This window comes from Patagioenas fasciata, chromosome 8 (assembly GCF_037038585.1).
Source record: "Patagioenas fasciata isolate bPatFas1 chromosome 8, bPatFas1.hap1, whole genome shotgun sequence".
Taxonomy (NCBI): domain Eukaryota; kingdom Metazoa; phylum Chordata; class Aves; order Columbiformes; family Columbidae; genus Patagioenas; species Patagioenas fasciata.
The window spans coordinates 9682649-9695904 of NC_092527.1; the positions used below are offsets into that span (position 1 = coordinate 9682649).

General features: G+C 37.4%; 1 long non-coding RNA gene across 18 annotated transcripts in view; it reads right to left on the reverse strand.

The window, feature by feature from the left end:
* The window catches only part of LOC136104331 (uncharacterized), a 500900-nt gene that overhangs the window by 81830 nt on the left and 405814 nt on the right, over window positions 1–13256 (reverse strand). For all 18 annotated transcript variants that reach the window (XR_011740254.1, XR_011740242.1, XR_011740245.1 and 15 more), the window contains one exon: window positions 8949–9067. This is a non-coding gene — a long non-coding RNA (uncharacterized lncRNA). The remainder of the gene's footprint in view (window positions 1–8948; window positions 9068–13256) is intronic.

Here is a 13256-nt window from a genome sequence, read left to right on the forward strand (position 1 = left end):
TTCCTAGATAACAGATATTATCCTATCATTTACCTCTGTAGTCCTTTGCTCAATATGGGCTCTAAGATTAATATAAAGAAGATTACTATTTGGTAATGGGAAGCACATTCTCAAGGGTATATTATCAAATTTATAGTATTGTAATCCACCAAACAAGCAGAAAAATACACAACTCCGACAAAAGCATCACACACTATAGCTTTAAGCATCTGGGGTGATCTGAAGACAACAACCACTAAATATGAAAACTCAGAAGTAGTGGCACTATAAAATGCAGGGAAAAGATCGATGCTATCTTCTCGTATTTCTAGTAAAAATGAGCTTTCACGAGTCGCAGCGGTGCTCTTGAAAAATCAACGCATTGTAGATGTAATAATGATGACAAAGGAAAATACTGACGCAAATAGACAAAGGACACCTTGGAACAGTGAAATAAAACAGGAGAGCTAGAGAAAGCATACAGAGAACCCACAGTCGCAGTGACATCAAAGATGTGTAACATGTCACACACAGTGTGATTCCCCACAGCAAAAACATATTATGTGAACAACTAAAACTCCATGGTACCAAGTAGGAATTGTTATGTTCGGGTTGAAAAAAACCAATCAGCAAATGGGTACTAAAATTTTCCAGGACATTACTGATTTAAAGAATTACAGCTGCATTATAATAGTTACAAAAAAACATTAGATCTCTATCACAGAATTCCGAGAACAGTAATAATCACAAGAAAAAAGTTTAAAAACAGTAAAATATGTGACAATTTTTCAGATGAGATCTAGCTGAAGCATCCTCAAATTTAGAAGTTTGCTGAATAAATATACATTTCTCTAAAAAAAAGCAATGAATACAAGCAAAAAATGCATGCTTAGCATTACTGTAAAACTGTATCTATAATAGCAAATACCAAGAGCTGTATGAATATTCAGCTACAAAACTGAAAGCTAAATAGCAAGTCTATGATAAACACAGAAGTACTGGCTTGTATATAAATGAGCACACAAAACAGCACAACAAAGAAACAAAGCTGTTCTAGCAAGAGAGAGGAAGGCTGGATGAGGCAGCTCCCACAGTACACAACATAAGGCAGTCTGACACAGAGACAACAAGCCCATTTATCACACTGCCTCCACAATTCTACTTACATTTAAACATAAGTCCTTTGAAATGATTTTTTTTTTTAATTTATAGATGCACCTGTAGCAAAATCAGGAGTTATAAAAGTCAGGTTTTAAGAGCATGTTTTTGACTGTTTATTTATTTCCCTTTGAATTTTGATTTGATTTTGAAGAGGTAAATTATAGACTTCTCTAAGTGAAAACTCTGATCTAAAAAATCCTTTAAGAAACTGTTAAAAAAATTCCTTAATGGTTGCCAGGTGCTCTTCTTATCAGCCAGCTAACTCATACTGCTGTGCTTCTCATCAGTCAGAAAGAGTAGAATACATTTGGAGGGGTAGATTTTATTCTTTTTTTACATATCCTAGCTTCTGCATATGAAAAATATATCTCTAGATGTTGATATAAATAATAGAGATGTTAAACTCTGCAGAGTAAAACTATAATAAACAGATTTGTGTAAAAAATGTAGGAGAGACATTTAGAAGGCGATAGAAGAGAAAGAACCCTCAGCCAAATATTCTAAACAATAAATCTGTGTTTTGACACTGGTATCAATAGTATCATAGTGATTTACACAGATTCTGGTGCACTGGAAGTTCGAAAAGTAATTGCACAGCTTCGGCAAAATGACAACAAGTCTCTTGAGTTCAGAAACTACGGATGACTGAGGATGACAGGACACCTCAGATTGGAAAGGACCTCAAGAGGGCTCCAAGCCAACCTCCCGCTCCAAGCAGGGTCAGCTTGGGGGGGCAGACCAGGTTGCTCAGGGCAATATCCAACCATGTCTTGGAAACCTCTCAGAAAGGAGACTGCACAACCTCTTTGGGCAACCTCCTCCACTGCTGGGCTGTCCTGCTGAGTATAAATGTTCTCCTTGCAGGAAGGCCACACCTCTCTTGTTCCAGCTTACTCCTGTTGTCTCTAACCCTCCCATCACGTGCCACTGTGCAGAGCCTGGCACCATCATCTTGATGACCTTGTGTTGGAGAGGCTGCCATTAGGTGTCCCTGAAGCCACCTCTTCTCCAGGCAGAACAAGCCCAGTTCCCTCAGCCTCTCCTCAAAGGGCAAGTGCTCCAGCCTCTGACCATCTTGATGGCTCTCTGCAGAACTTGCTTCAGTTTTTCAGGTCTCTGCATTTGCTCATGTTGAGTTCCATAAGGTTTCTATACGCCCATTAATTTCTTCTGTACTGTTTGAACTACAGTTCATGAATTCCATATAGGCATGAAATACCACAAAGAAGTTACATGAAATTTTTGTTTATCAGAAAACATTGTTCTGTAGCCATGTGTACACAACCAGAGCTGGTATGATGAGATGAGACAGTAGGAGAGTAAATAGTTCATAAAAAGGTTAGAATTTCTGTGACACACAGAGACCAATCATAATATCTGGCCTTAAAACCCAGGTTTTTATCACATAAAAGTCTTGCTTTGTACTGACTGACATTAAAATGTCATCCCGATGTTATGCATATGCAGTTGTGTGAACTCATTATTTTCATTATCACTGCCTCTTTTCTAGCATACTTCAAAAGCAAATTATTTTCTTAACTATAAATAATAATGAATTTTGTAATTTAATGCTACAGCGAACATGCAGAAAGCATTAATTTAATTTTGAATTTCAGAAGCACCGTGTTTTACTTTAAGTAGCAGTTTCCTGAACCAAACAAAAAAATCTTTTTTGTTAAGGCCGTTTTCTTCAACGACTGACTTCATGCATGCTTTTTGTATTTTTGCTTAATTGTCGGTCCTTTCCTTCAAGTAATTAATCCTCTGTTCTATAATGGTGTACAAACAACCTGCATTCCTCAGGTCACCTCAGAAATATCTCACTTCTTGCTGAATTTCTGTATGTGATATACCAAACAGCGTTCTTTTTTAAATAGAAGATAAAGAATGTTGCAGTGGAACAGATCAGAAGTATTCTTAACTAAGCGAAGTCCTTGCTAATGAATATAGTGGTTCAGCATGACACTGCTCAAATACAGAATAATTATAAAATTATTATTTCATTAAATTATACAACTCTACGTATATATTAAAGGATTTTTAAAAAATCTTTGAGAGGTTTGGTGATCTAAATTTCCATTGACTTTTTAATAGGATTTGTCATTCTTAAACGCGAAGATGCATTGGGAAAGCATCTACTACATTGTTTTTACCAGTTCTGGAAAAAACAGTTTCTTAATTTTTCAGTATTTTGTTGTTTAATTTTTATTTCTTAAATTACAACAAGAACTATGTGGAAGACAGAGGCATTGTGCTGTGCACTTTACAGACACAGAATAAAAGACTGGCGCTGACCTGAAGCCTATGACAAATCTTGCAGTGATAAGACCAATTTTGCACAGGGAAGACTGAGGTCAAAGTTCTAGTCTATAGTCTTAGCAGCAAGATTTTCTTGGCATATTCAGAATTCTTACTGGAAGTGTTAGAATTTGAAAGGAACAATTTCATAGATACGATGAAATTCACATATAGTGAGAAATTATTGAATAGATTCATTAATGAAGATGAAGTTTCTTAAATTCAGAAATTAACTTGAAAAACAGATTCTTTACTATCATTTATGAAATTAAATGAAATTCTGTTCCTTACTGAATAGTTTAGATAACAAGTGCAAAGGGAATTTTGATATACACATTTTGCAGTTCACAGCTGGATTCTGCTCAGGCTACTTGTTAGAATTCGCAGGAGAGAAACTGGTTCCTCAGATAGACATAAATAGTAAATACAGAATTATTTCGAAACACCCAACATTTATTAGTTTAAAAATCCAAATGTATATTCACAGAAACAAATTAAACTATTTGCCCAAGACTTTACTCCCTAGGAGTTTTCACACAGATAATTCTAACCTATGGCTCTGTGTTTTGACAGAAGGAGGAAAGTGGTGATTTTCTGAGAGGGCTGATGTGAGCATGGTAGGCTATGTCATATGTTTCCATTTTACTCAACTTCTGGAAATATTATCTGGATTGAGGAATCTTTCATTTTTAAGCATCCAGAGCAAAATATTTTACCTGTAGTTTTTGCAGGTGTTTAAAGAACACGGACTGCTACGCAGATCCCAGACGTAGAATCCAGTGCTGGTGCAATTGGAAAAACAAAACCAAAATATATTTCTAATCAAAACTCATTTCGTCTGTAATTGCTGAGTGATAATAAGGAAGGGAACACCACTGCTAAGGTAACCTTTCAGTGCAGAGGCAAACTTTGTAACTTTCTGCATTACAAGCAGCTTGTTGAGGCATAGGTGCAGATGTACCTTGCAGTGAGGCGAGTGCACACATGGTTTTAGATTCAGTGCTGATGTTTCAACAGCAAAGGCAGAGCATTGCTAAATTACGGCAAATGACTAAACTCCAGGGAAGATTCCCTCCCACAGCAAAGGGTCAAAAGATGAGGATGGGATTGGGATGAAGGTCAGTCTTACAGTCAGGTTTGGAATTAAGAGAAAATCTAGGGCTCCATTTGGAAAGGGCAGAGTGCAAAGAGAACTGATGGGGAGGGCGACACCAAAAGAAGCCGGGGGGACACACTTAAAGCTCAGCCTTCTCTTGGGTTAGGATTGTGATTGAAAGTGAAAGCCTGTTTCTTCCCATTCCTCCCCCCACTCTTTTCTTTCCATTTCTGTAATGAAATTTATTGGGTCTAATGTAATCTCACACTTTCTCTTGGTCACTTTACATTTTAAATGCTATTAATATCCCAGTGTTTAGCAGAATTAGATGTGGTTGAGCAAGAGTAAACGCTAAAACTCGTAACTGAATGGCAAACTAGCAATGCTGCTAGACAAGAAAATGTTTGGGAAGAAAAAATAATTTAAATTATGGAAAAATAAAATTTATAATTTAATAATATGCAAATTTGATACCCTCTTCTTTCATTATTTTCCCGTCTAATTTATTTTTAGAATAATTTTATTTTGCTTCATTTTATTTCATTTTATAACTATATATTTAAGGGTAGTGAGGTGGTAGAATAACAGTGTTTAGATTTTATACTGGAATACTGAGATGTGTCTGAGTTGTTAAGGACTCACTAAATAAAGGTCAAATTTTTTCACTGTAAAAAACTATGGGAGGCTCATATATTTGCAGTAAACAGTGCAACAGCCTGAGAGGAACATTATAGAATTCAAGAAGGACATATGCAGAGTCCTGCACCTGGGAAGGAAGAATATTCAGGAGACTGTAAATAACCCCCTTTATTTGGCACCCAGTAGACATCTAGATAGTGTGTCCAGTTGTGGGCTCCACTGTAAATTAAAGACTAGATCAGGGGAGTTATTCAGAACACCCTTTCCTATGGAGACTGTGTGTCCTGAGCCTACAATATAAAACAGAAGATCATCTGATGCTGTTTCTATTGGGAGGATGGAGATGGAAAGGCAACTCAGTAAGAGCTTCTCTGGTCAAGCAGAAGTAACCTTCATTCCTGTCTAGTAACCATGAGCAAAGAGCCAAAGTCTTTTGCTTTGCTTGCACAAGCAACTATTGCTTTATCTATTAAACCGTCTTTATCTCAACCCACACATTTTTTGACCTTTACTCTTCCACTTCTCTCCCCCAGCCCACTGCAAGTGAGTGAGGGAGCAGCTGTGTGGCGTTTAGCATCTTACAGGGGTTAGCACACAATACTTGGAAAGCTTTAATCTTCAAGCTCTAAACCTGACAAAGGAGATTTGTACCAGCTTTTTGCCACAATGCATTTGTGCATCTTACAGTACCAAATGAAAACATACAGTCTTGCACGCTAAATATTTGGCTCTTAAAAGCTCCAACTGATTTGGCAGCTCAAAAACTTACTCTTTGTCACTAGTGCTATCACATACAGAGTTACACAGGGTGGTATGGTAGAGGTCTCACTAGTGCTGCCATTTTTTCTCCTCCTGTTCCAGATGTTGCTGTCAGCTCCATGTTGATTTGAAAGCAGCTCCAGGGGCCATAACTGAATCTGCCTTAGTTAATCATGAAGAGGGAGAGAAGATATGGCTGATTTTAAGGAAGTCTATTATGTTGGAAATGAGCAAAAAGAAAAGGAAAAAATACCCAAGTAGTTTCCAAGACCTGAGAGGATAGGTCACAAGGAAGACAGGTGTTTCAATTTTCAGATATGCAACTTATAATCCCTGTTTTTCCTTTTCATTGAATCCTGTTTGTTGCCTGTTGTCCTGATTTCTAAGAAATTGACCTAGTTTTCAGGAATAATCAGTGATGTCATTCTGACTTAGGAGATCCCATATGCATCACTGTTAGTTTCCCAGAATGACAACTGTAACACCTAACTTCTGCAAACAGGCTTCCAGCAGACAGACTTCAGATTCTGATACAAAACTAGGTCATAATCCACAGGTGCAAAGGCAAACAAGGTCTTCCCTAGAAACATGAAGATTCACAAAGGTCTTGCTATAAGCATAAAATGCAGAGCAAAGGAAGACTGAAATAAAAGCAGTCTGATGAAAGGCACTAGAAGTAAAACTGAACGGATTTCCTTCCTCCCCAGGACACCATGAATGCATGTCTCCAGATGTAACTTAAACATCACAATAAAAATGAAATTAATATTAACAAAAAGTGTAAACATCACCAATTACAGAAAGCATAGAAAGAGCATGCATCTATAAGCCCCAAATCCTGAGCTAGATGGTTATCTTTGGGTGACCAAAGATACGATCTGGCATGGAGAGCGAGCAGGCCTAGTTGCAGAAGGGGTTGGACTGGCTGGAAGCAGGAGAAGTGACTCCCTGTCAGAAGGAGAGTGACTCCCTGTAAGGCAGTGAAGTTTCCCTTGCCGATGAGACAGGAAATAGCCACAGCATTGTCTTGTAGCAATACTGGAATACCGGTGCTCAGTGGCCACCTTTGGGCAGCAGAGCTGGCACTGGCGGATGGACTCAATGCTCGGCTGAGGCATCTCACGCCAGCGCTCATGGGATTGGTGCCGGTGCAAGTGTATATAAGGAATCAGCTCATGACGCAGACTCCTGTAGAACCACTTATGGTGGCAGGACTTTGTCCAATGCATTGTTTATGATATATTTTTTTTTTAATGTTGAAGCACAAATGTGTGCTTAATTTGCCTGAAGGAGTACACTAAAAATTTCCCAACATATCACTGAAATTAGGTTCCTCTTGTGAGACATCGTAAATCTACTTGAAGGTAGCTTGCTCTAACAAAATAAGTGACACGAAATATTTTTTTAAAGCTCAAAATACTCTCCCCTTACCACGCCAACAAATGCACTCTCACCCATAGCTGAATCGCTGCATACACAAACTGATAGCAAAATAGGAGCCAGATCTCTGTGATACAAAACATTTATCCTGTATTAAGCCTCTGAGGTAAATTCTGATGGGCAGTTTTCAGTTATTATTATTATCTTCTTTTAAATTATGTTCTAGTACCACGTACAACATTTCCTGGATGTGTGACAAATGCTGTTTCTGTGTGATTTGTTTACACCATTACAAGCTTGCCATCAATAAAGCACCATTCCCCTAGGAAGAGTTAAACTTGAAACATGAGCACTGTAGTGGGAGTATACTGGGTAAACTACTGCATTGACTGTGCAAACCTGCAGTAAAATGAAATTAATATTAAATAAACATTGGTCTTCATCTATATTATCATCCTAAAAATGTCACCCTTTGGTCTTTTCCATTCCATTAAAATCAGGCTATCACTTCTATTCATATTACCCTAAAGGAATTTGCAGAGCTAAAAGCTGGATAAATTAATTCTCTCTGCTATACTAGAACAGCTAGGCATGTTTCTTAGAGGCTATCAGGTGTAGGAGCAGGCATTTACCTACCATCCTCTTCTCCTTTTTACCAAATTTGTTTATATTGACTCTCCGAGGACACTGTAAACTAGGGATCCTTTTTCCCCCAGAATGTCAGTGACTTGTTTTCAAACAGTCATTTATTTTCCCTAAAGTTCTAGCTCTCCTGCATTTTACTGTCATGAGACTCTCTCTGATAAATGTACTGTTAGAGAGCTCCATGGATCTTTTTCTTCCTTTATTTTACTATGACTGTTAAATTATAAAATTCTGATCTTGAGGGGAATAAATAAAAATATTTCCCTTGGTCTTCCCTCCTCCTCACACACCACTTCTAGAGAGTATCAGTTTCCCTTGGGTGATCATGAATTTCAGTGCTCCAAAAAAGAGCGATTCAGACTACAAAAAACAAAGAAGTTGGGGTTTTTTTAAGAGCTTGTTAGCAACAGCTTTATTTAAACTCACTCTGCCATCACCTGTTGCCATTTCCAATATACCAGATCAAATAGAAAAGTTTCATGCAATCTGAGGATGGGAGGAACTACTGTGAAAGTCTACTCTGACCTCCTGTGTAACACGGATCACAGAACCCTGCACAGAAATTTCTGCATCACACCTGTAAGCTTCTGCATAAGCCATAGCATATCACAGACTCACAGAACGTTTAGGGTTGGAAGGGACCTCTGGAGATCATCTGGTCCAACCCACCTGCTAAAGCAGGTTCACCTTGAGCAGATCACACAGGAATGTGCCCAGGCAGTTCTGAGTGTCTCCAAAGGAGACTCCACAGCCTCTCTGAGCAGCCTGTTCCAGGGCTCTGTAGTGCTCAAAGTAAAGAAGTTTTTCCTTATATACAGATGGAACCTTCATTCTGTGCTGTACTAGTTGATGGATCACCAGACCATGGAAAACTTGTAACAGATTCTTTTGACAGACTGAAGTTTTGCTCTATAAGCAGAATTACTCTTTTGGGACAGAGCAAGATACGTCAATATACTACATCTTTGTAGCATCTGACAGTAATACTTACCTAGCTGGCCTGCTTCCTTGGTAATGAAAAGGACTCAGAAGTACTGCTGCCTCTGCTGGTGACCTGTTACGTGATGCTGAACAGGTCCAAGTTACCCCTTCATGCCTTATTTTCCTTACCTGCAGAAATACAAAACCCCCATATATTCCATTAGAACTCTCCAAAATCTACAAGGAGAAATAACATTTTTATTTTATTCATTAATAAACATTAATTATACATACTAAAAAAAAACCAAACAAAAGCTCTGAGTACTGCATAAACTCATAGTACCAAGAGACAGTTTTACTGCCATAAACTGCAAGTTTGAGCAAGTATATACGAACAAATTATTAAGATAACTTTGAGCATTCACAGTATATGAATGAAAATCTCTTAATTACTTGGTCTCTATAGCAATTCTTTTCAGTAACACATAACTGAGCACTGGCAACAGATACCAACAGTTACATACAAGTATCAAATAGAGAAGCTTCCTTAATAATTATTTTGCCTAGTTTTTAGTGTAGAAAATTCAATGTTATGTATAGCAAGACACTTCTGATAACTCATTCACCACTTGAGCAATTTTATAGGAGTTGTCACCCTGTTGTTTCTGTGAGCTTTCAGCCTTACCAAGAACTGGTAATTGTATAATCCAAGTCATTCTCCACATCACCAAGTGTCAGATGATACAGTGAAGCAACTAATTTCAAAAAAGTAGACTCCTTACTACTTTACTTCAAGTAGGGGAAAGTTCTCTTTGGCTTTTCCTCTCATGAGCAGCTTCTTACAATGAACAAACATAGAGGAAACCTCTGTTTTCTGCTAGTGCCACTTTTTCCATTAGTGTCAAAACATGAAACCCAAAGGTCCCACTAGATGACATATGACACTCCTTTTGGAGCCATGCATCTGAAAAAAGTGATCAAGTACTTAAGTACAAAATAATAGAGAGAAAATCAGAACCTTACGGAGAACTTCTAAAGAGATTGGTACTTGTTATTATGAGAACAGATACTCTTTCTTTGCCTTCCTATTATAGTCCCTTCTCTCCTTTTGAGTTCTTAGGCTCTTAAAAGGAGAAGTGCACTTGCCATCTAGCTTCCTGCTTTCTGTATTGTTCAACATTTACAATGTTTTTAAACACACTTGTGAAAAAAACATTAGTCAGAACAACTCTGGGATGTAAGTTCGTCACCTGATTAAGTCTGTTATTTAATGATGTAGAAGATGAGGGGACCCTAATTCAGGAAGCAAATAAATGACAGATTCTTCCTACACAGACAACTGGTCATGAGTCAGATAGACTTTACCCTTACTAGAAATTAAACAGCAGGTGTCCTACATTTTATATTAATTAAAGCAAGGTTTCTACTCCTTTTCCTCTTAAAAATGTAGTCAAGTTAGTAAACACTTGTAATTGCATTATGAGGATGCCAAAGTGCAAATTCTACAGGAAAGCATGATTACATTTTAATTACATTTAATAGGTGTTTAATACAATACATTTTAAAAGATGAAGAAAATAGTGTCCTGCTATGTTTGCCAAATTCATTGCCTAAAAGGGATATGCTACTATTTTTTAAAAAAAACACTTTTGTTTTTCATCTACATAGTCAGCTTTTTTGATTGGCTACTCATTTTTAAACAGTTACAATTGAATAGCAAGCATTTGTAGTAGGTTTTTTTGTGTTTTTTTTTTTCTAAAGAATGTTTATGGTATTTTCCTCCTCTGCAGATTCTGAATTATGTTTTCTTTGTAGAAAAGTAAAGTACACAAAACCAAGTCAGCCCTGTAAACCTTTCTCTACCTGCATCATCACCTTTGGAACAAATCACTTGAGTAAAGATGAATTATATGAATCAGACCTCATTTGGAATAAATTCACTTCAACTACACAAGCTTGGAAGGCTCCAGGAAGTATTACTATCTCGATCACAACTGTTTGAGATAATGGCCTAGAAACTCTCTTGGCAGCCATGGCACTAGCAAAATCTTTAGCAAATACAGTTCACTGCTTAATAAGAGATTACAGCGCAAGACACAGAGAGAGAGAGAAAAAGAGAAATAATTTGCATTAACAGCAATGAAAGAAAATGAAAATTCTTGAGGCATTTCTTCCCCCTAAGAAACATCTTCACAAACATAAAGACGTCTGGAAAGCAGTTGTGCCTTGCAAACTTCAAAGCTCATTTTCTGGGATATTTGGAAATTTCTGATTTATTTATTTATTATTAATGACTGAAATTATCCAGAGTAGTACAACCTGCCTTTTCCAAACTAACCAAAACCCAAGCACAGGAAACATTTCCTCTTTCACCAAGGGCATTTTGAATATAAAAAACAGTAACAAGTCAGCACTTTCTGTTCAATCACAGGCAGTTAAATACCAACTAAACAAAATGCTGAAAGATGCACCAAGTCCAGGTGCTGCCATTTTTAGGACATATTATTCAGATGGCCAGGTTTTCCAGAATTCTCTCCCATTTAGGCATCTATAGCAAAAGAAAGATTTTTCAAAACAGATTTTCTCCCATCAGAAGAAGCAGCAATAGTACGTCTTAGTATCTTTTGAACAGATAGACCTTTCCCAGCAACAAGTATCTGTAGAGAAAGCACTTAATTCTGTCTGGTCCTGTATGATGGTCATCATTTTAATACAAATGAATACAAGCAGGACAGAAAGATGCAATTATCCATCAGATGATATGCATGACAGTAGGTGCACACAGGTAACAGTTAACAAACCCCAATTTTGCACTAATAGTGGCTCTAAACTGGATATTTTAACTTTGAAGCTCATCTAAGTAGACAGATAGGGACTGCTTTTTTGGTTATTTAAAGCCTTCCTAGTCTCATGCCTTAGTATTAGAAAAACAACCCTCAAATCCTTTGCATTCACACATACAACTTCTGAGATACGCCTGATCCATGGGACATTATATCTTAATCAATGTATAAATGTCTTATCAGTTAAGTTCCATCAAATACACTTCCATCCCTTCTAGGTTCTTTTTTCTTATCTCATTTTTTTTCCTTGAATCACATTTTTCAATGTTACTTTTAATATACCAACTTCCCAGTAACAGTAAATGTTTAAGCTACACTCTTCTAAGACCTACGGAATAGGAGATCCAAGCTTAGTTTCCTTCTCTGGAACTCTTCCTTTCATGAACGTCTTTAGTCTATTCTTCTTTACTTCCTTTATTCTAGTTTCTCCCTGACCAACACCTGCATACTCAGAAAGACCTAAGGCTCTTAGGCTACAATTATAAGCAGAATTTTCCTAATGTCCTGGCATAACTATTGTACGTGTCACTGTGGGTTCTGCTATTGCTCAACAGTGCAACTGCTTAGCAGAGGTTTGCTGCTAAGTATCTTAAGCAAGTACTTATCATTAGGCAGGTGCGAAGGCAGAATTGAACTTGTTAGGATTAACTGCTGGATAAGTACTTAGCCAATATAAATAAATTCATAAGAAATTGATCTTCAGTACCTTACGTGAATTACACCAATAAACCACAAGCATGTTCTGCCAACTCGTAAGTCATACAATCCTAAATTATCTACATTTCATTGATTCATGTCCATAGATCACGCTAAAGGCAAAAAACTTCTAAAAGCACAAAAATGCAGTATAGAATGAAAAACCTGAACTTCTAAGAAAACAATTTGTGCAGTCACTTTAATGTGTAATGTAAACAAATATAAAATGCTCGAGGTGGGAATAAAAGGTGGGGCAATATTACGAAGTTACTATAGGCAAGCTGCTAGAGCTGTGTACCTTAGAATCCAAACAGGCAGCACTCCCTGCTTGCAGGAACTCAGCTCTGGAAGGCACTCCTTTACAGAACAGAGATCCTCAGGTGCTTCTCAATCCATGTATTATTCTGGTTTTGTGAAATTTCACCGAGGATTTCTAGTAGTCAGCTTTCTTTAACACAAAAAAGGTATCTAGGACAGCTTGAGAAAATTCATCTAACTCCTGGTTTCTAATGCCCTTTCAACAATCAGTTCTTCTAAGTCTCAGGCTACATAAATGAAAAGGCAAAATGTCTTAGAAACACTACACTCCACCCCCCTTACAAGCCTCTATCTGGACTCACCTGCAGCAACCTATACGAACCCATCATCTCATCTTCTATCTGCACACTTTCCTACAATTGGCAGTCTCTGTTCTCCCAGATACTTTTAGCAAATTTTTATGATACTGCATAGAGCAAAATGGCTACAAATCTTACAGCCGTTCCATGAGAATTGCTACTGTTTGGTCTACAAAATTCAAGAAGAACAAAAACCTGGTTTAAATATCCCAGCAGGTATGA